The sequence below is a fragment of the Furipterus horrens genome, unplaced genomic scaffold (assembly GCF_987537825.1).
Source record: "Furipterus horrens unplaced genomic scaffold, mFurHor1.1.pri manual_scaffold_5, whole genome shotgun sequence".
NCBI classification, from domain to species: Eukaryota; Metazoa; Chordata; class Mammalia; order Chiroptera; family Furipteridae; genus Furipterus; species Furipterus horrens.
In genome coordinates, this window is record NW_028327175.1 from 4,024,315 (window position 1) to 4,045,955 (window position 21,641).

Consider the following 21,641-nt stretch of genomic DNA (forward strand, 5'->3'; position numbering starts at 1 on the left):
GCTCAAGCAGAGGGAGGGTAGAGTGGACTGGAGATGCTTGGGGAGAACTTGGGGTGGTGGCTTTGAGGAGAGAACTGAGGGAACGGCTGATCAGGTCCCAGTGCTGACTCATTCCCCATATTGCAGGCAGACCACTCCCCTCCAAGTGGCGTCAGCCTGAGGGGAAGCAATAGCCCTGCCCACAGGAATTAATCTGCCCCACCCTTGGTGCTTAAGCCTGACAGCTGATCACAGATTGAACAGATTAACAACTAAAGAAGTCAGACGAAGGCAGTAGATCCCTGGAAGTCTCCAACAGGCTGCCTAGGCCCAGACTGGTGCACGATCTGATGCCACCAGGGGCAGTTCCAGGAAGTGCAGATTGATCTAAGAAGCAGCAACAAACAAGAAGAGTCACAAAGATGGGGAGACAGAGAAACAACCCCCCATCAAAAGGAAAGGAGAAATCCCCAGAAACAGTGCTAAATGAAATAGAGGAAAGCAAACTATCAGACATCTAATTCAAAACATGGATTACAGGAAAGCTCAATGAGCTCAGCGAGCTCAAAGAAAACTGCAAAGAACTACAGGGAAACTACAAGGAATTTACTGAGAATTACACCAGCATTAAAAAGAACATAGAATCTATCAATAAGAGCCAGGAGGAAATGAAGAATACAATTTCTGAGTTGAAGAACACAGTAGACGGTTTTAAAAGTAGGCTAGAGGAAGTAGAAGATAGGATCACCGAGCTGGAGGATGACATAGAAAAAAATTTCCAGATGGTGCAACAAAATGAGATAAGACTGAAAAAGAATGAAGAGGTTTTAAGACAGCTGCAGGACAACATAAAATGTAATAATATCCATATTATAGGAATACCAGAAGGAGAAGAAGAGGAGCAAGGGATAGAAAACCTGTTTGAAAAACTAATGGCAGAAAACTTTCCTAACTTGATGAGAGAAAAAGCCACACAAGTCCAGGAAGCACAGAGGGTCCCAATGAAGATGAACCCAAACAGGCCCGCTCCAAGACACATCGTAATTAAAATGACAACATTGGAAAACAAAGAGAGAATCCTAAAAGCAGCACAAGAGAAACAGCTAATATCATACAAGGAAGCTCTGATAAGGCTATCATCAGATTTCTCAACAGAAATACTACAAGCCAGAAGGGAATGGCAAAAAATATTCCAAGCAATGAAAAACAAAGGCCTACAACCAAGAGTACTCTACCCAGCAAGGCTCTCATTCAAAATGGAAAGTGAAATAAGGAGTTTCCCAGACAAAAAAAAGCTATAAGAATACATCTCCACCAAGCCAGCATTGCAAGTGATGCTAAAGGGTCTGCTTTAAGCAGATGAAGAAACAGAGAGAGACAGAGAGGAACACAAGTACAAAGGGGAAAAATGATAATGAATAAGTACCTATCAAAAACAACAAAAGAACTTATGCACCCCTATGTTCATAGCAGCACTATTTACAATAGCCAAGTGCTGGAAACAGCCTAAGTGCCCATCAGTAGATGAGTGGATCACAAAACTGTGGTACATTTACACAATGGAATACTATGTAGCAGAAAGAAAGAAGGAACTCCTGCCATTTGCAACACCATGGATGGACCTAGAGAGAATTATACTTAGTGAAATAAGCCAACGGAAGACAAATACCATATGATATCACCTAATACAGGACACTAATGATAACACAACCAAACGAGCAAAATTGAACCAGAGGCACGAAACAATGAGCAGACTAACAGTGATGGGGGTGGGGGGAGGGAACAAAGGGGGTAAGAAGGGGAAGGGTTTAGTCAAAGAACATGTATAAATGACCCATGGACATGGACAACTGGGTGGGGATTGACTGTGGGAGAAGGGGTGGGCTGGGTGGGGGGGAGCAATGGGGAAAAAAGTGGGACAACTGCTTTAGAAAAACAAACAAAAATTTTTAGTGAAAAAAAAAAAAGAAAGCCAACTAAATAAATAAATGAGCCATCAGCCCCCATACACCTCCAAAAAAGAAAAACTTCACATGTAGGCAAGTGAACAAAAGAAAATGTAAAGTATGGAAATGCAATCTTAGTAAATATTAGAAGGATAAGGATTTTCCTTTACACTGTATGTTTTTCTCCCTATCTGTTCCCTCCAGAATTTAGCATTCAGAAGAACTAAGTAATGACATAAGGTTCTTTGCATAAAATTAATAAGACCAGTTTTTAATAGAGGTTTTGTTAAGAAGACTTTACTGGAATGCCATGCCTAAAGGAAGCATGCCTGGGCTCTGGTTGTTACCAAAAAGCCCTGAGGAACTGAGATTGACTTTTGAAGGTAATAAAAGCCCACGAGAAAAAAAGGTCTGGTACCTTGGCTGGTTGTGTGGTTCATGGCAATCTTTCCAGGGAAGGAATGAAGGTTACTTTCCTGAAAGATGGCTAGAAGGAACCTTAAGGCACAATGAAAAACCTAAAGGACTTGGAAAAGACAGGTGTTTACAGGCAAGTCTGAATGGCAGGTATGTGGCTCAGCTTCTGTGCCCTGAAGGGCAAACTGAAAGTCACCCTAAAGGTTTCTTGTGTAAATTCCAGCAAAGCAGAACTAAAGATCATAAGTGATCATTTGCTGCTCTTGTTGTGTTTATGACAACAAACAGGATTAATTAAAACTGGACTTAATGCAGTCTCTTTAATGACAAGGAGGGTAATCTTAGGGAGAAAAATCGTGATTCAAGAAAATCACAGTGCTCAGTGGTAGACTATAAACTAGTGCAGCTCACTGTCTTTAAAGTTTATTTTCACTTAAAGCTTGTTTACACTTGAAAGTTAAACTAGGTCTGTGACATCATCAAAGATGCTTAATTTACAGGCAAGAAGAATGTCAAATGCCTTGCAACTGGAAGTCTTCCCAATAAGACAGCCTCACAGATCTAGAGACTGGTTTGTGGGTTATATTGCTTAAATAACATGTGTGTTCTTTTTTCATAGGGTATAAGCCTATGATCTCATTACCTGAGTGATTGTCTGTACATACAGGCCTCACTTAATCCTGTCTGCAGCGCTGCCTCCTGAGACTCAACGGTTTGGCTGAACTAAGTGGCTGGGTTGGTGAAGAATGGGGTGGTCTGTGGGCTTCACTTTAAAACTGGTTTCTCTTTTCTCTCCTAACAGCTTGGACAGAAAGGGCCCAGAGGTCTGAGAGGGGGGAAACCTAAAATATTTCCCTCAGCCCAAACTAAGTATTTTCAGGAGAAGCGATCATGAAAGCTATGTAAAATCCAATTGTGTAAAGGAATTGTAAACCTCTCTGCAGCCCAAATAAATTTATTTCTTTTAGGACTAGCATCTTTTCTGTGAAAGAAGTAAAGGTTGTAGATTCGGTCCCCTTTGATCACAAGAGGCTCTAGCTCTTCTAGGTGTGTTCTTGTCTCAACCATCATTGCCATTTACTTCTGAGAGTTGAGACTGGATGTTTCGGAAATCTGATCTGATTGGATGATCTGGACAGAGAAAAGGAACGTCATAGCTAAACTTCTTCACAATAGTGATAGTGGACAATATTATTGTAATATACTATTTATTATGAGTCAGAAGTTCTTTTAAATGGTGCATGCGATTAACGCAACAAACTATGAGTTAGGTTTTATTATTATCCCCATTTTATAGGTGAGAAAACTAAGAGACAGGGATACTAACAAAGTTGCACACTGTCACATAGCTATTAATTATGAGAGCTCGTATAAGAGCTAAGACAGTTTAGCTTAAGATTTTACATGTCTAATCTCTATTCTTAGCGTTCTGTTAAAAGATGAAACTGTGAAGCTTGTATCTGTGTGTGTGTGTGTGTGTGTGTGCATGCACATGAAAGAGAGAAAGACAGAGAGGGATAGGAGGTTTTGTGTGATTGTTGAAAAAAGAAGAGAAAGATAAAAATAATGGACTTGTGGGTTGTGGACCACACAAGTAAACCTATGATCCCAACCATTTTCTGGATATGACAGAATCTTATTTAAAACCCGTATGTGTTGCTTCCTGAAACAGAGACAGAGAAATGCTGTTACCATCAAATGATGTTTTTCAAAAACCTACCACATAGTAGGTGGTGTTGCCGGTGGAAGGAACTTTGCAAGTGCCCACTCAAAGAAGTCTTGTGAACTCGCTACAGACCAAACCGCCCTGAGCTCCAAAGCCACCCAGAACCTAAGCACCGAGGGGAAAATAGACTTCAGGGGACAATCACAAGGCCGCAGCGATTTAGGAAAGCTTTGCGGGGAGGTGGGTCAGGTCTAGGTAACAAAGCCAAGAGGTCATTTGGGGATGTTGATCCACCGAGCCCTGCGCAGCCCGGCTCGCTAAAACACGGCCTGGGGAAGCACGTGCCGTGGGCGCAGCCAGCACCAAGGAGAGAGCCAGACAGGCTGGCCATCCAGAGGAGAGTCCCTCCACCCCATGGCGTCTTGGCATGGTCCCACTAACAACACTCAACTATTGCCAGGAAAAGGCTCAGGAAACCCCACCAGCCCCCCGGGAAGACAGCGGCTTCTTTCCAAGAGAGCTCAGGATGTCGTTCTCATTTCACCTTACACGAGGAACATGTCTCCTCCCAGACAGTAATGGTCTCCCCGCCTTCTTTGTCTGCTGGTTTGTAATTTAAAATTGACGATGAAAGGGCAGTTGTCTCGGCCGCTTCTAAAAGTGCCAAGGAATGGAGACATTAGTTCCGTGTAACATTCTGTTGATTATATTCCCTCCCACAAGGATTACGGCTTGCTTAACCTTTATACTTTCTGGTGTGGCTAGCCTTTCTTCGTTCTTTTTAATTCCTTTCCATGAGGACCACTGAAAAAAAGTGAGGTAAAAGTTAAAAATAAAAAAACATATGTATTTAAAATTAGTGTTGCAATTAGACATTTCAAAAAGATGAGCTAAAGCAGAGAAGACAGCGTCCTGAATGAAACTAGACACACACACATACACACACACACACACACACACACACACACACACACACGGCAGCATCTTGATCATCACATAGCCCCCCCAAACCATATAAATTATCAGGTTAAAATGTTTTGCTAGATACGCGGACTTTGTCATAAGTATAGAGTGTACAAGGTGAGAAAAAGCCAGAAGGCAAGATCGGTGAGGAGTCTGGCGAGGATTCGGTGATCGCCTCCGAAGCACCGCAATGAGGGCAGGACAGGGAGGAGCAGGCGAGGCAACGAGGTGGCGGGCCTCTGATGCGCTGGCACGCTCCCTGTCCTGCTGGCCGGGACTCCCGCATCTCTGCGGGCAGCCGGCAGACGTCCGCGGGTTTTCACTGCGGCAGGGGCGGTGCATGCGGAGGGGCCGGCATTTCCTCCACTAGTAAGTCCCTGGCCATTCCTTCATTTGAAGAGGAGGAGACCTAGTTCATCAAATACGCTGGAGCGACCGCCAGCGACGAAGCTGCAGAACTGTAGCTGCCCCTCAGCCACTCAGCTCCTCTTTCCCGGTGCCTGGGAGACAAGTCTGCACTCTGGGTCATGTGCCACGGAGGAGGGAAAAAACCCATCTGGGCGTGGGAGCCCTTGGTCCACCCGGGTGCTCTCGCTCTCCTATGGGCCTCTCTGCTTGGAGTCCAGCAGCCGGGGGAAAATATGGGACCTGTCACGCACTTACCTGCGCACATGCACTGTATTTGTAGAAGAACAATAATTGGTCTTTTAGTTTGACAGGCTAGACCTGAGTTCTTGAGAAGATGGAAAATCTTGGCTAGGAGTACAAGCTGCCTTCTCTCTCTCTCTCTTTCTGATATATTTTAAAGACTAGTTCAAATGCTAGAAAGTTTTGACTTAAAGCTTTTTTTGTTTGTTTTAAGTATATTTTATTGATTATATTGTTACATTGACTTAAAGCTTTTTTAAAATTAATTTATCAAATTACATTTTTTATTAACACTCTCTCCCCACCCCCATACTATGGGTCAAAAGAACTGTATCCAAGTACAGTAAGTAGGACTCTCTGAGTCCGGGCCTGGGAATTGTCCAAATCTTTTGTTCTCTTGTTTACAGAGATAGTTAGAAATAAATCACTTCTGATTCCAAAGTAATCTACAGGTATAGAAATAAACTCACTTTCCTGTCTTCAGTAAGTCACTCTTTGAATCAGCTTCATCAGCATCCATTCTTAAATTGAGTATCTTCACCCAAGTGATTGCTAAGGCGGAACACAGAGAATCCTCGGGGCGGTACCCCAGCCGCAGAGGCATTCTGTGCGTGAAAGGCCTTTGCCTCCGCAGGGTGAAAGGAAGAGCTCACGGGAGGGCAGGTGGTATTTGTACTTTGTAAGGCCAGGTGCGTACAATGCCGGCCATTCGAGGTGTGCTGCTTTCAGTGTCCAAGATTGATATGAATTATATGTTGTTGTGTCTGATCACAAAGAACAAATTGGCCCCAGCGTCTTGTGCCACGTTTGTGTGGATATTCTTGATTTTCTTCACAGTTGTTACAGATAAAAAAGACAATGTTACAACTGCATGTGCCTCATGATAGGATGTGGTAATAGGAATCTAATACGTTGATCAGCCTTCAGGAGCCAGAAATGACCACCACGGAAAAACGATTGGCCAGAGTTATTACCTAAACAATCTAAGCAGTTATGTGTGAGCTACGGGTATTGAACATAATGGTCTTGTCTAGACTCAGCCCTTAAATAATGGTTTATTGCTGTCTTTTCTGTACTAGCTGGTCAAGCAAATTGTTAATGATCTCCTTAATGGGTACCCCCACAACATAACCAAGACCAGAGAAATCTTGGTATACTTAAAATGTGAGATTTGAGAAATCTTTCTTTTTAACCCTTTGAAGTAATTGGAATAGCTTGACTTATATTTACCAAGAGTAGCTTCTTTGATGAAAGTCATTCATAATTCTTGGTCAATGTCAGAGGAAAAGAAATAGTAAGTCAACAATCATAGGCCCCCACTGCTGCTAACAGAAGAGCAATACAATGAGATGAAGTAGAAAGTTGATGAACTTAGTGCTAGATTAGATCCGGGTGTGACTCTTCATTCAGCTCTTTGCTATCCTGGGTGATCTCAGAACCACACCCTCATCATCTAAAAAGTAAAGAAAATGCCTTCATCATATAATTGTTAAGAGGACTGAATGACATAAAGACGCTAGAACAATGACAATCATAGGTAAGACTCAATAAAGGACAGCTACTACTGTCATGAAAAGCACGAATCGCATTAATTTTTTCCTCCTTTTAAGTTTAACACGGCAATATTTTTGGAAAAGCCCATTTAAAAGTTCTTACAGAATCTATAGTTTTTTCAGGACTTTCCATGGTGGTCAAGTTGCTCCCATCACACCCACGGCTTGGTGTCGAGAGGGGATGGCAGTGTGTTTTCAGTGGACGCTAGTTCACTTTTGTTTTTTAAGTGAGGGTGTCTCAGGCTGGGTTCCCCACAGTTACGCTCTGGGAGGAGGATTCATATACAAGGCAGCAGCAAACGCTGCCGGGAGGAAGCGGTAAGGCGCTGTGGCAGGGGGGACATGGAAGGGGGTGGGAGCTAAGGAGGGTGCCCTGTCAGCAGAGTCCTGCCCAGGGTCTTGGCTGGCGGGCTCCCCGGGAGACCTGTGAAATGTAAATCGGGCCTCAGAGCTGTGGCACCTGAAGCCAGGAAGCTGGGCTTTCCCAGCCAGCCAGCCGTTGACTAAGGCGGCTGTGGGCTGAGGCAGGAGACACACAGCGGGTTTGGAAGCATGCCTGCAGTGTTGGTGTAGATATATCCTGAAAAATGGAGCAGAAAACACTTTCTACATGTTTATATTACATATACATTTAAGGAATGCCCAGCGTATAGTGTATATATATATACACATATATACACACACATACAGGTGGGGATTCAATTCTTCAATTTCTATGACTGCTGCAGCTTCTACAGTTTCTTCCCCTTCCATTTCTGCATTGGAAAGTAGAAAAATGAAGCATGAGGCCATATATTTCCCGGTGTCAGGTCTGCGAAAAGAAGCCAGAGTTCCTACTCAAACAAATCTTCTAACTGCTCTTAAATGGTTCTTTTATCTTCAACAGGAACTATAATGTCATCGACCACTGAAGTCATGGACAAGATGACAGGCAATACCTACAGCTGCAAAGCAAACGAAGGCAATTTATTAAAAGTATGTAAGGACAATACGAAATTTCTGTAATAATATCATTTTTCTCGTAATTTTAAAGAAAAATAACTTGCTGAATTGTCTATTATTTCTAAGTCGTATAATTTATAGGAAACATAAACTAGTGCAACAAAGTCAAGAAAAAAATCTACATTTAATGAATCCTTATAATCCACTTATTTTTGGCAAAAAAATTTAAATTCATAAGGGCCTTTGTTGAAATCCTTGTGAAAACTTGATCTTTTTGTAATGCGGTCTCTTCGTTTATGAACATAGCTGATTCTTGTCTGAATGTGCTTTGCTTCAAAAATAGAACAACTTAATAATTAAGAAGCGAACCACTCTTACAGCATTGTCAACACTGATGTTTTTAAGTCTTGCAACATTCTGGCTCTCTCAAAACGAGGAAAATAGAATGAAGGATAATAAAAATTACACAGAGAGATATTCTAACTTTAAGCTTGATGTGCGGGACTTTATTGTCTTTATAATTTATTTATTACTGTCTTTTTAGTTCAGAATTACTACATGAGACCCTGCCCCCTCCCCCCAATATTACACTAATCAGCTGTGTGTGCTCCCAGCTCCCAGCATTCCCTTCTCCAATGTTTTCCTCATTAACCACCAGGTTAATCTTTGTCAAGCATGGCTTCAAGCACATCCGTCCTTTGCAGGAGAGCCTGCAATAGCTCCCCACTGCTCCCTCGGCTCTCACAGTTAAGGCCCTCTATGACCACAGCCTCCAATCTAACGTTCAGATTTACCTTCTACTTTCTTCTGTTGCAGTTCTCCCAACGGCGCATGAATATGTTCTGTCTTCCCCAGCCCTCAGCATTTGTACTCCCAAAATTGCATCCACTCTGGTCACTGCTGCTGAGATGGGACCCCGCCGGTAACGCCCCCAAATGTGATTATTTCGGAGTGCGGTGATTTTTATTGTCATTTTTAATGATTTCCTGTACTTTGTAAGATTTCTACAATGAGTATGTGTTTTTAAAAATGTATTCAGAATAGAAAAAGAAAACTTATAAGCGATATCAGACTTCCAAGAGCTGTCCCCGTGTGGCTGCCTTTCTGAAGGCTTCATCCATCCTCTCAAGCAGATCCTGGCCAGTGCGTTCCCTGAACACCGCCCCGCCCCCTCTCTCCCTTCTCCCCTCCCCCACCCTGGTCCCACCGTTGGGGCCTCCCTGTGAGGATCTCTCCTTCCTGGTGTTGCCCGTCCCATCTCCATGTATCAGAAGGTGAGCTGCTTCTGGGCTTCTCTGCTGCTGCAGGGCTTGCTTTTATTCTACATGCACAGCATTTAGCTCTCATGCTGTTTTTTTAGATAGATGTGAATAAAAGAGAAGATTCTCAGAAGCCTCTTGATTTATATAACTTCCAGAACATAGATTTACAAATGTAACACTTTTTCCCCCTAGTGAAAGCATAAATCAAGCAAGGGATGTCCAGACTTATAGGAAGAAAAAAAAAAAAAAAAGGACTGGTGTTGGGCTCTGCTACTTCCTAGCTCTGCACCGCGGGGCCAATTACTCCAACTTCTACCTTAGATTCTTCCTTTGTGAGTGGAGACCAGTTACTCAGAGTTACAGTGAGCAGTAAGTGAGTTGCTACACCTGAAGCGCTTTGGCCAGAACCTGTTATATCGTCAGTTGCCCTGACTACTCGCTATTCTCACAGGAACTAACCCCGCCCCAAAGTCACCCGAGCATGTGTCACAGATTATCAAAGGACGGAAAGACACTAACGTTGAATCGGAGCGCTCCTAAGCTTGCACCATCAGGGCATCCTTACTGGGCCTCTATATATCCTGTCGAAAACAGCTTGCAAAATCTAAAAGTGACATTATGTAGAATACAAAGAGAGAGAAAAATGTGTTTCATGGAACTTGGCTGTATGACTCCCACCACACCCGGTTTGTAAAACATTGACAGTTATTTGCAGGCTCTTTTATCCTCCAGACTCGAATGCCTTTATTATCTTTGCTGATTATGAATATAACAAAAATTCACTGTAAAATCATTTAACAATACAAAGTGTATAAAGCAGTACATAAAAGTATTCCATGCCAAACTATGTATATTTCTATATCTATACACACACACACATAAGCACGACAGTTTTAAACATATTTTGGCAGCTCATTCTCTACATTTTGTTCCTTTTTGTTAATTACATGCATATCATTAACACCTTCCTCTGTCAGTGCAAATGGGGCTACCTTACTCTTTTTTAATGGCTGTATATTCATTAAATAAATGACCAATATTGCACTGATAGAAATCTAGGACATTACCCAACTGTTGTTATAAGCAATGCAAGAAACATCTTTTCACTTAGATATTTTTGGTGCAATTTTTAATTAATTCCTTGGCATAGATCCTAGCCTTGGACTTGAGGGATCAAAGGCATGCGCATTTAGAATGTTAACAGACAAGCCGAATTGCCTTCCAGAAAACTGAGCCAGTTTGCACCTCTAGCAACAACGTATGGAGGTCTCCATTTTCCCACTTTTGAACACATTGGATATTATTATTATTATTATCCATTTGGCAAATCTGATTATTAGGTAATCTTCTATTTTAATGGATCATCTGCATTTTTTCTTTTGTGAAATGCCTAATAAATCCTCCATTCCTTTATTAGAGTATTCATCCTCAACGAGAGCACAGATTGAATTTATTAATTGATCTGGATGTTTATTTGAGTAATTAACTCTAATTCCTGTCTCCCATAAACAGAGATACAGTTTAGGGAGTATTTGCATTTATTTTCCACTGAATATTTTTAAAAACTCACTCAAGCAGTGTGTTGCCTTTTTCACTTTCACCTCCCCATCCCCCCGTCCCTGACTGTCGGGATAATGATGTTCCTGACGACGGCAAAGGCGTCTGCACACGGCATGTGCATCTCGGCTATGATATTGCTCCTACAAAAGGACTGTCATCTCTGTTCATTAACAGTCCTGAGCACGGGAGGCTGGGAGGCTGGGAAGCAAGTTCCCACTGAATCTAATATTTAGAGACTGTCCCTGTTTCTATTTGTAATGAGGTACACAAACACCGAGCGTGTTGGGATACAAGCTAAAAAGGTTAGCCATGTTTTCGAAAACAGTTGTCAGACTCATGGGAAACACCTGGTGAAATGTGGATTTTTTTTTTTTTTTGCCTGAATAGTCCTAACATGAGTACTACATGCATATTAGAACATATTATTTTTGCTTAAAAATTTGCACTTGATGGAAGCAAAGTAATCATAGATGATCTGTCATTCAGATTAAGAATACATTTTTAGATAAGTCCCGTCCATATACTTGTTTCTTGAATTTGGTAATGAGGTTAGTCCTTACGGATGGGGAAGCAAGAACTCGGGACTGTGTTAGCGGCCCTGCTAGCTGGGGACTTCGGGGCTTAGTCTAGTTATGAAGTCGCCACCCTCAAACTGTCTTCAGGGCCACAGTGAGAGAACTGCGCCCCATCCCGGAGAAGGCCTGTCCAGCTCTATCACTGTGCCCTATTCACGTGATGGTTTTAGAGGCCGCGGGGTGTCCAGGTGTGAAATTTAATGCAATTTAGATTGAGAGGGAAAAGCCTGACCGGTAACGGAGCAGCCATGTGTTTATACGTGGAGTAAGCTTTGCTAACACTCGAAATCTTTAAAATCATAAACAGAAGTCTCTCCTTTCAAGGGACTACAGTGAAGAGAAGACAGTTTTCATGTTCTTATTTTGTGCTTCCCTGAACAGCTTTATTTTTTCCTAATGATCCACATCTCTCACTTATTTAAAAATGTCCACTAGATGGTAAAATTACTATAGTTCTTCGTTTTGTTCTTTATACATTTTTATATCCCCCAAATAATAAAAGTTCAACATTTCTTTACGGAGAGATTTAGACACATATGAAGAGTGGGAACTTTGACCGGAGTGCCGGGGAGCCCGGACCCCTGGAAGGAAACCCAAGACCCCGGGATTCTCCTGTCTCCTCTGCTCGCCTTCAGACCAAGCTCAGGAAGGACCACAGCGGCCTGCCTCGGACTCGGCAATGTCTTCAGTAAAGCGCCTGGGCTGCGAGGAGCTGGGAGAGGCTTCTGTTCTTGTGGGGGCTGCAGAGAACAGATTACAATAATATGGTAAACCACCGCTTTAGGTTTTAGCCACTGCTTTTTACTAAATCCTGGACCACAGATGGCATTACTGATCCTTTTATTCCCCAGCCACCCCCCTTTTTTTTTTTTGCAGTCTGATAGATGAAAAGTATTTTCTTAGTTTATTAGAGGTTTGTTTTGACTCTCAGTAATGCTGAGGTTGAACATCTTTCTCCTAAGCTTATTCTTCGTCTTTTGTGCGCGCCCACGCACGCGTCAGGTTCTCAAAGCTATGGCCTTCGCCCCTAATCAAACCGCAGGCGGGCAGCGGGAGGGGGAACCTTAGGGGGCATTTTCTCCGAGGTCGGGCACGGAGCTCCTGGCTGAGACCCGAACGATGGGTAGAGATGACCGCTGGGCATCAGGTGACAAGCGTTCTTAGGTCTCAGCCCGAGCCTGCCTTTCCAAATGCTCCGCTCCCTGGGGCTGGGACTAGCACCCTGAATAACAACGGCCGCCCTGCCGGGTTTGCCGTCGGGGAGCTCAGGGAACTGGAAGGCAGGCGGAGGGCTGGAGCCTTCCCGTGTGCTGGCTGTTACTGCTCCGGCCTCCCCAGCAGAACCCGGGGATACCAACCCCTCCGCCCGCCCCACCCACTCCTGGGAAGCCGGCTCCAATCCAGCGGCTTCTTTCCTTTCCGTCTGAGCCCGCGGGACTCCTCCTCCAAAGAGCCACGTTCTGTGAACCCAGCCAACTCAGGCCTCTTCCCTTGCTTCTTCCCAGGGGGCTGCTCCCTTGAACTACCACCGTGTTTCACCATCCAGTGCGTGTCGAACCCATTTCCATGGAATTCTTGCTGTTGAAATACCTGGCGTGACCGTTGTTTTCCTTCCTGAGCCCCGAGTAACATGTCTGGGGAAAGGTGCAACCCAGCTTTTCCCAGCTGAGGACGAGGAGCCTCAGGGCAGCTGAACTGGAGCCCAGCAGACAGCTGGACATGCTAGACTGGGATTCAAAAGAGATGTTGAGACTCCAATACCAGAATAGTCTGCGCCCTTCTCAACGGAGAACCGGGCTCTGTATAAACAATCACTTCAAGCGTTACATTTCCTGACATAGAAATATATACGTATTTTTGTTCTAAAGATGGGGTTTGCCGTAAGACTAGCTGAACAGATGGCTTTTGGATATCTTAAGCTGCGAAGCAATAGGAAAGAATATTTTTAAAAAAGAAAAGGAAAGAAAACCAACTCAGCGGCAAATCTTCAGGCTTTACGCTACCAATTAGCCCAGACAATTGTGTGTGGCGGTGTGGCATCTGAAGTTTTTAGAGTGGGGGTCAAAGTGCAAATGCCTTATTCTTTGGTGTCGCGGGAGTAAGGTCGGATGAAGCTACAGCTGGTGTCCCGCCGTGGAGGGGTCTAGAGTGATGAGCAGTTGCCCATCATGGCTCCGTGAGAGCGCGTCTTCCTTCCACAGTTGTCACAAAAGGAAATCTGAGTACCGCCGGAGAGCTTGAGACAGTAGGCTAAAGCCTGTGTAGACTCCGAGAATGAAAGACCGAGTGAAAGGTTGAAAAAACAGAACACTACAGAAACCATATCATCGAATTATTCAGTCGTCAAAAACTTTCCAGTCCACTTGAGCCCTGTACGCGTGCGCGTCGCCAGCCCATTGAAGTGGCCATCGTCGCTAATAAGCCGATACGAGATGGTACTTTTGAAAAAGATACTGCCTTAGGGATAGACCTCAATGCGCCTGTGTAAGGTAATAAGTTCAAGGGCAACCTAGCTGAGACACTCCAGCGATTTCGAGGCAGTTTAAATGTAATAAAATAGGCGTGAAATGCTCTAATAAGTGCTCTTAAGTCGGACTTCTTCAGCCTGGTAGTTAGAGGTTTAAAGTAGAAAAGCCCTTTTCAAACACAACAAAACATGAGGCAGGATCAAGAGCGGAGGATCTGAAAGTAGCCGGAGTACTGTCTTAAAGTTTATAATGCGCCCGGACAACGAGGGAGCGCACTTGACAATTGTGACAGGTTTTTCTTTTTGCATTTCTTGTTCCTTCGTTTGACCCTCAGCTTCTTCCTCCTTTCAGTCTCTTCCATTGTTCCCTGGTCATTTGTCGGGCGGGGAGCAGTTCAAGTATTTTATTTTGTTGTGAGAAAAAGTCTTTCAGGTTTTCTCAGAGATTCTGGATTCATAGTTTATTTTCCATCGGTCCTGCTGCCTAATATGTGACGAATTCTATTGTATGTAAGAACAAAAATGTTTAGCTATAGAACAGAATCTATAAATCAAACCTTGTCGTGGTTCTCAGATGTACAGTGTTCTCATTTTACATATATTTGAATTTTTGAGTGACTTTTAATTTAATATTATGAACTGCTTCGATTTTCCTATTTTAAAAAACCCTGTTGGCTGAATAAAAGGATGGCAGCGTCAGGAACGGCGCCCTTGTTTTCAGTGCGAGGGAGGCAGTGTGTGGGGAAATGAGAGAGTATGGGCTCCTTACCTGTTTCTTCGGCGTGGGGTCAGTGTTTTCCAGTTTTAATTCTTGCCTCAGGAGGAATGCTTTTAACAGGACTCCCCTGCCCACGAAAACATACAAACGCATTGATTCTCTCTGCCGTCCAGATTTTGTTGCTGGGCTGAGCCAAGTGATGATGCACTAAGGGCCTGAGCCATGAACAGTTTGGCAGAAATAGAGGATCCCAAAGTCGCTGTCCCCAGAAAATGGCCTTGTGTTTCCAGGTCAGATCAGTCTGTCAGTGTGGGGGCCCGGACGGGAGACAACTAAAGAATGGGTGGGGCCCTCCAATAAAAAGGTGCCAAGGAGGAACGAGGTTGGAAAATGCAGATCATACACGTCCATCCTCCGTGTTTACGGATGAACTTACCGGACAGCTGGGAAGAACAGACTAACTCTGATTTACCTGGCCATGCACCAGAGCCTAAGGTAAGGAAACTTTTCCAGAGACAGCTCCAAAGGGGTGTTTCATGACAGCGGTCTGAGCAGGGCATTTGGAGAACTGATCTCAACTGTTCTTAGCTACCACAGCTCCCAGCCTTTTGACCTGAAGGAGGTCATTCTCTCTTGTGACTCAACTTTTTTTCCCCTCTCCATTCGATGGGAATTTAACTTTTCAAAAACTTGTTATGTTTGTAGTTAAGTGCTTTCTGAAAAACCATTTATAAAAGTTATTTATTTATTTATCTATTTATCTTTATTTAATTTTTTCATCACCATTTATCCCTCTCATACCCTCTCCCCACAATTACCAAGTTCTATTCTGACCCAAAGCTTTATTAATCAAGCAATAACATTATTATGTGAATAAGCCTTGTGTACTTTGGTAACTTGTTAGAACAGTAAGTGATCATGCCTGTCTTAGTAATATAAACACAGGAACTTTAACAGACAATGTGGTTATATAAAAACTTGGGGTCAAATGTATATGATAACAAAAATAAAAACAATCTCCAAGAATTACAAAAAGAACTCTATACATGTAAGGAAGTTCTGATTACAGACTTGCGAAGTTCTTCAGCATCACTTAGCCTCTCGCAGAGGCCGGCTGAGAAGTGACTGTCAGGGCTGGCAGGGGGAGATGACCTACCTCTTCTTCCTGTAGGAGAAGCGCAGCCTAAAACCTCCTGGGGCTTCCTCCTGGAGACGGACTCCTTATATACTAAGGGGAAGATGAAGGAATATATAAAATACTATTTCCTTTTCATGATGTATTACCTTCAAGCCTAATGTCTTCTTAAAATCCTGTTTTGAAATCAGAGACTGAAAAGTAACTCTTCCTTTTTCTTTGTATTTCTTCAGGCACCCTAATCTCACCACCTGTATCAAAACGCCGGCGCCTTTGGTTGATTATATACATGGAAAGATAAGGAAGAAAAAGACGGTGCTTTTCAAATGATGAACTGGATTTCTATCTGCTACTTATCACCTCTCTCTATTAATAATATTGGCTATTCATCGATTTATCACCTTATTGATCACCTGCCAATCTATGTGGCCATAATACATAAAATACCTTCTATGTGTTTACATGCAATGAATGTCTAGAATACTTATTAGCAAACACAAATATCTTTTTGTTTTTTTCATTGTGTGGGGATTTTATGGAGATATTTTGCTTTCTTCTTCTTTTTTTAAAGTATATTTTATGATTATGCTGTTACAGTTTTCCCAATTCCTTTTCCCTTTGCTCCCCTCTGCCCAGCGGCCCCCTCTCCAGCAGTCCCACCCCCCTTAGTTCATGTCCATGGGTCGTGCATATAAGTTATTTGGCTTCACTTTTTCTTACATTATTCTTAACTTACCCCTGTCTATTCTGTACCCTCCTACTATGCTTCTTAATTCCTGCACCATTTACCCCTTCTCCCCCTACCCCCTCCCAGCTGACACCCCTCCAAATGCTCCTCATACCTATGATTCTGTTCCCAACTACGACTGTCTGCTTAGCTTTTGTTTTTATTTTTTAGAATCTGTTGATAGTTGTGAATTTGTTGTCATTTTAATGTTCATTATTTTGGTCTTCTTTTCCTAAATAAGTCCCTGCAACATTTCACATAATAATGGCTCGGTGATGATGAACTCCTTTAGCTTTACTTTGCCTGGGAAGCACTTCATCTGCCCTTCCATTGCAAATGATAGTTTTGCTGGGTAGAGTAATCTTGGCTGTAGATCCTTGCTTTTCATCACATTGAATACTTCTTGCAGTTCCTTCTTGCCTGCAAAGTTTCTTTTGAGAAATCAGCTTATAGTATTATAGGCACCGCTTTGTAGGTAACTCTCTGCTTTTCTCTTGCTGCTTTTAAGATTCTTTATCTTTAACCTTTAGTATTTTAATTATGATGTGTCTGGGTGTGGTCCTCTTTGGGTCTAGCTTCTTTGAGACTCTCTGCGTTTCCTGGACTTGTATTTCTATTTCTTTCACCAAATTCAGGATGTTTTTCTTTATTTTTTCACATACGTTTTCAATTTCTTGCTCTTCCTCTTTTCCTTCTGGCACCCCTATGATTTGTATGTTGGTATGTTCAAAGTTGTCCCAGAGGTTCCTAAGCCTCTCATTATTTTTTTTAAGTCTCCCATTTTTTAAAATTCTTGTTTCCTTCTTCTGTACTGGTTGATTGTTTATTTCTTCCTTATGTTCTAGTTCTTTGAGTTGAATCCTGGTTTCCTTTCCTTTACCACTGGTTGCATGTGAGTTTTCCTTCGTTTCATTTAGCATAGCCTTCATTTCTTCTCTTATGTATTCATCATGCTTAATCTTGCCTGTCATGTCTGTGAGCATCATTATCATCAGTGTTTTGAACTCTTCATATGTTAAGTTGGTTATCTCCTTGTCCCTTAGTTCTCCCACTGGAACCTTGATCTGCTCCCCATTTTGGGCCATACTTCTCTGTCTACACAACTTGACAAGCTCCTGTATTTGCCTCTGTGTCTTAGGTAGAGTTGTCACACCTGTTACGTTTTAAGGAGCGGAGCCTTAGGTATTGGTCAGTGTGGGGTGACCTATTTCACCACGTTCTGGCACCGTATGTAGGGAAGGGGTCTGAGAGGGAACAATGTCACTTGCCCAGCACTTGCCCCTTTTCCAGGCACTTCTTCCACTTCCCGTACTAAAGAAGTTGAGAGACCAGCAGTTTCTTCCTCCGCCCCAACCCCCACTGGTTTTCACAGTCAGAAGCAATGAGGCTTTATCTTCCCCGGTGCTGGAACCATGAGCTGTGCGGTCTGGTCTGGGGCTGGGATCACTTCCCTCATTTCCCTCTCTACTTTTAAAATGTGTAACTGTGCTTTTCCAACGTGGCCACAGCCACTGGTCTGCTGCCGTGGCTGCAGCCGCTTCCACCACCAAACTGTGTCCTCTCCGCCCTGGCTCTGCCCCTCCTACCTGTCTGGCTGAGTATTTCTTCCTTATTTCTTCGTTTGTTGGACTTCCATGCGGCTCAATTTTCTAGAACTTCTGGTTGTTTTTTTTAGTTTTGAGGTAGTTGTAGATTCCTTTTTAGTTGTGAAGGACATGTAGCATGCTTGCCTCCATCTTGGCTGGAAGTCCTGTTTTGCTTTCTTCTTTGCACATTTGTGAATAGCTTGATTTTCTTTTTCAATAAAAGAGTGTAATTCTTTAGAAAAATATGTTTCTTAAAATGAAGGAAAGATTAAAATAATTTTTCATTGAGAACATGGGATAATAACCAGAGAATTCATGCCGTGAGGTTGTGATGAGGATTAAATGAGGTGGCAGGTGCCAAGTGATTCCCAGGACTTTATAGGGGACATTGCCAGTGTGCACACATGTTATTATTTCAGCCCTTTTTAAAAATCACATTTAATAATTATGAACATAGTGTTAGTTTGTTTGGTGTATGCACAAAAATCTCACTGTGTTTTCTGGAATTCCTTTCATAAAACACATTTTGACTGTGTTTCAAAAAGTTGCATCTAAAATAAATTAGAGGTAACTTTAGCAAGCAAAATGGAACAAAGGGGGCAATTTAGTAGAAGATAAGATAATGTTTATGTAGAATAACAATAATTCACATCTTAAGAGACAGTTCAGAGAAATTTAAAATCTAATCGTAAAAGAAAAAATCTAACATAAGTGCAACCATTTTTCTTCTGCTCCGTTGACAGCTACACTGAACAATACATTGTGAAGCGTTTGAACTCATTTTGGCGTGCATAGGGTCTGGTACAATCTAAAAACAATTTAATTGTTTCAATGGAAATTTGCTAATACACCAGACAAAACAAAACTATGAATGCTCAAGACTGAAGCACAGTAGTATGATGGGAGCCTGCCAGAAAAAGTTCCCCTAAAGATTTTTTTTTTAAGTTACAGCAATGATTCCCAAAGGGAAGCCAAAAAAATATGTGTGAACTGATTCTTTGGCCATGAAATTTTTGATTCATATGATTCCAGATACAGTTTTAAAATTCCCATTCTTTTATTTGCTATACATGTTTTCTTTTTTCAAGTATTCTCATTCTTATTTATTTTCATAATAGTTGGATAACTTCCTCTATTTTAAAATTTTCTGTAGGTATTGATTTCTTTACTAATTCAGTTCTCAAAGACTGAGCTGCTCTAACATGCAGTGTTTATGACCAAAGCGGTTTACAAACTCAAGTTAAGTATTAAATATACATTCCAGCTAAGGCAGAGTTCTGTGCCTCCATTATTTGCCTTTGGATATAAGAAATACAAGCATAAAACATAGTCTCTGGGTGGCAAATAACAACTTCAGTTAACCTCAGATTCTCATATCCACTGGTAATGGTCTAGTCTTAGAAGGAGGGAATCGGGTGGACTCCCATCCTATGCAGATTTCCTTTTCAGTGTCTTGGGTCCCCAACCAATGATGAAGTTTCATAATTACTGCTCACAGTGAACTGTATTTCTTGAACTGAAATTTTTAATAGTGAGTTTACTCTGATTACTTGGAGATGGTTTATAATTTTCTAGCTTTTTAATGTTTGAAGAGATGACATTGCAGACACTTAAAAGTTGTTAGTTTTCTTACCTTTTTCTTAGACTGAGAAAATTAATATACACTGCTCATTTTGTTAATGTAAATGTAATGAATTTTCTGGGTCATGATCTTGAAAAGAGCTAAATATATACTCAGCCATTCAGAGGAAAAAGGAAGCATACTAATTCCTGAGCCATGAATTTTCCATTAAAGTTTTAATTCTTTAATCCATAGAGGAAGCCATGGCAGGTTAATAATATAATAGAAAGTTTACCTATAAATCTCCTTAAAAATACATTGCATGTATAATTAAGGTATAGTCATATTTTAAAAGTAAAATGAGAACTTGTTTTATGTATAACATCCTGTAGTGGCATGAGACTTTGAAAATGAAGTTATTTTTATTACTCCCCTATTGAGGGGGGACCTCTGGGTCAAACTAGCCAGATATGGTCAATAAGACCATTTTATGAAAAACAAAAGGGTAGAGCTTATGTTTTCATCATTGCTATTTTAGTAACCACCAGGATCTCAAAGGGTTATTATTTAAATCTCCTTGATTTTGTTTCCACCATGTAACAACGATATATCTGGAAAGCAATGGAAGTCACTCTATCTATTTTGCCATTGTGTATAAATGACTGAAAAAACGCTCTTTCCCTCATTCAGTAGACACTGGCTTGCGGTTTTAGAATTAAGAAGGTACTAACACATTAAAATGAAAGGAATACTATTAGAAATATCCATAGAGAATGAAGTATATTGAAAGAACAAAATGTCATAGAGAAAAAAAGATTGTGTTAAAAACCGGTGTGACTGGCTTTTAGGTAACATTGCTATTAAAAGGAAATCTTATTCATATTTCTCAGCCCACAGCATATATAAAATTAACAGTTAGAAAAAGAACTCAGAATGAAAAATGTGTGAAAAATATATCTTAATAGAATGGGTTTTTTTCCCTGTAAAAATTGTCAGTTAGCTGCGGGAACCTGCCACTCGTACCACTCTCATTCTGAAAGCAGAGCATTAGTCTTCACTAGCGCTCCCCCGGGTTTTACATCTCATTTAAGTTTCTCTTACCCACATCTTTTCTTACTATCATTCCTTCTTCTCTCATATGCTCACCTGACAGTGAATAGCATCGTAAGAGATAAAGCAAATGTAGAGAGAGGACTGTCAATATCTGCCAGCATGAGATCGTTCTACTGAAATTCTGATGTAGCGTCTCTGTCTTTACATTGTCCCCAGACTTTGTCTTTGAGATTCCTGCTGCTCAGAGTGGGGTCCTTGGACCAGCATCCTCGTATCACCTGGGAACTGATCAGACACGCAACATCCTCAGCTCCACCCAGACCTGTAGGTTGAAATCTGCTTTCTAACCCAGTCTCCTAGTGTCTCATATGCTCATTAAAATGCAAAACAAAGAACAAAAGAACAAAAAACCCTCACTCAGCCTATTCAAAAAATGGTATTAAAACGTTCTCTTCCTCTGGTAGTTGAGGCCAAGACCGAATTAAAATGATGCTGGATAGCATAGCCAGGTGAACCGAGTCATTGACATTTTAATTAATTTCCCACTCTAAGATGCTATCCAATTTCCTGTTTTCCATGGGATATTAACCTCCAAAGTCTGAGAAGATGCCCACTGCTATACTGTGGCATTTATGTTACTCCCACCACAATGGTGGGGCTGGAAATTTTGGTTCCTTAATTTTCCTACTTCTTCATTCACAACACCCAATGACTCTTTTAGATGATCTCTGTCTTCATTTTCCTACATTTTTCTGTATCCACCAATCGAGTCTCATCCCTAACAAAGCTCTTGGCCTCCGTATAGTCTCCACCCCTTCCACAGAACTTCCCAAAACAGCATTTACCAAAGTAAGTTTATAGAAAGACCATTTCTATACTGTAT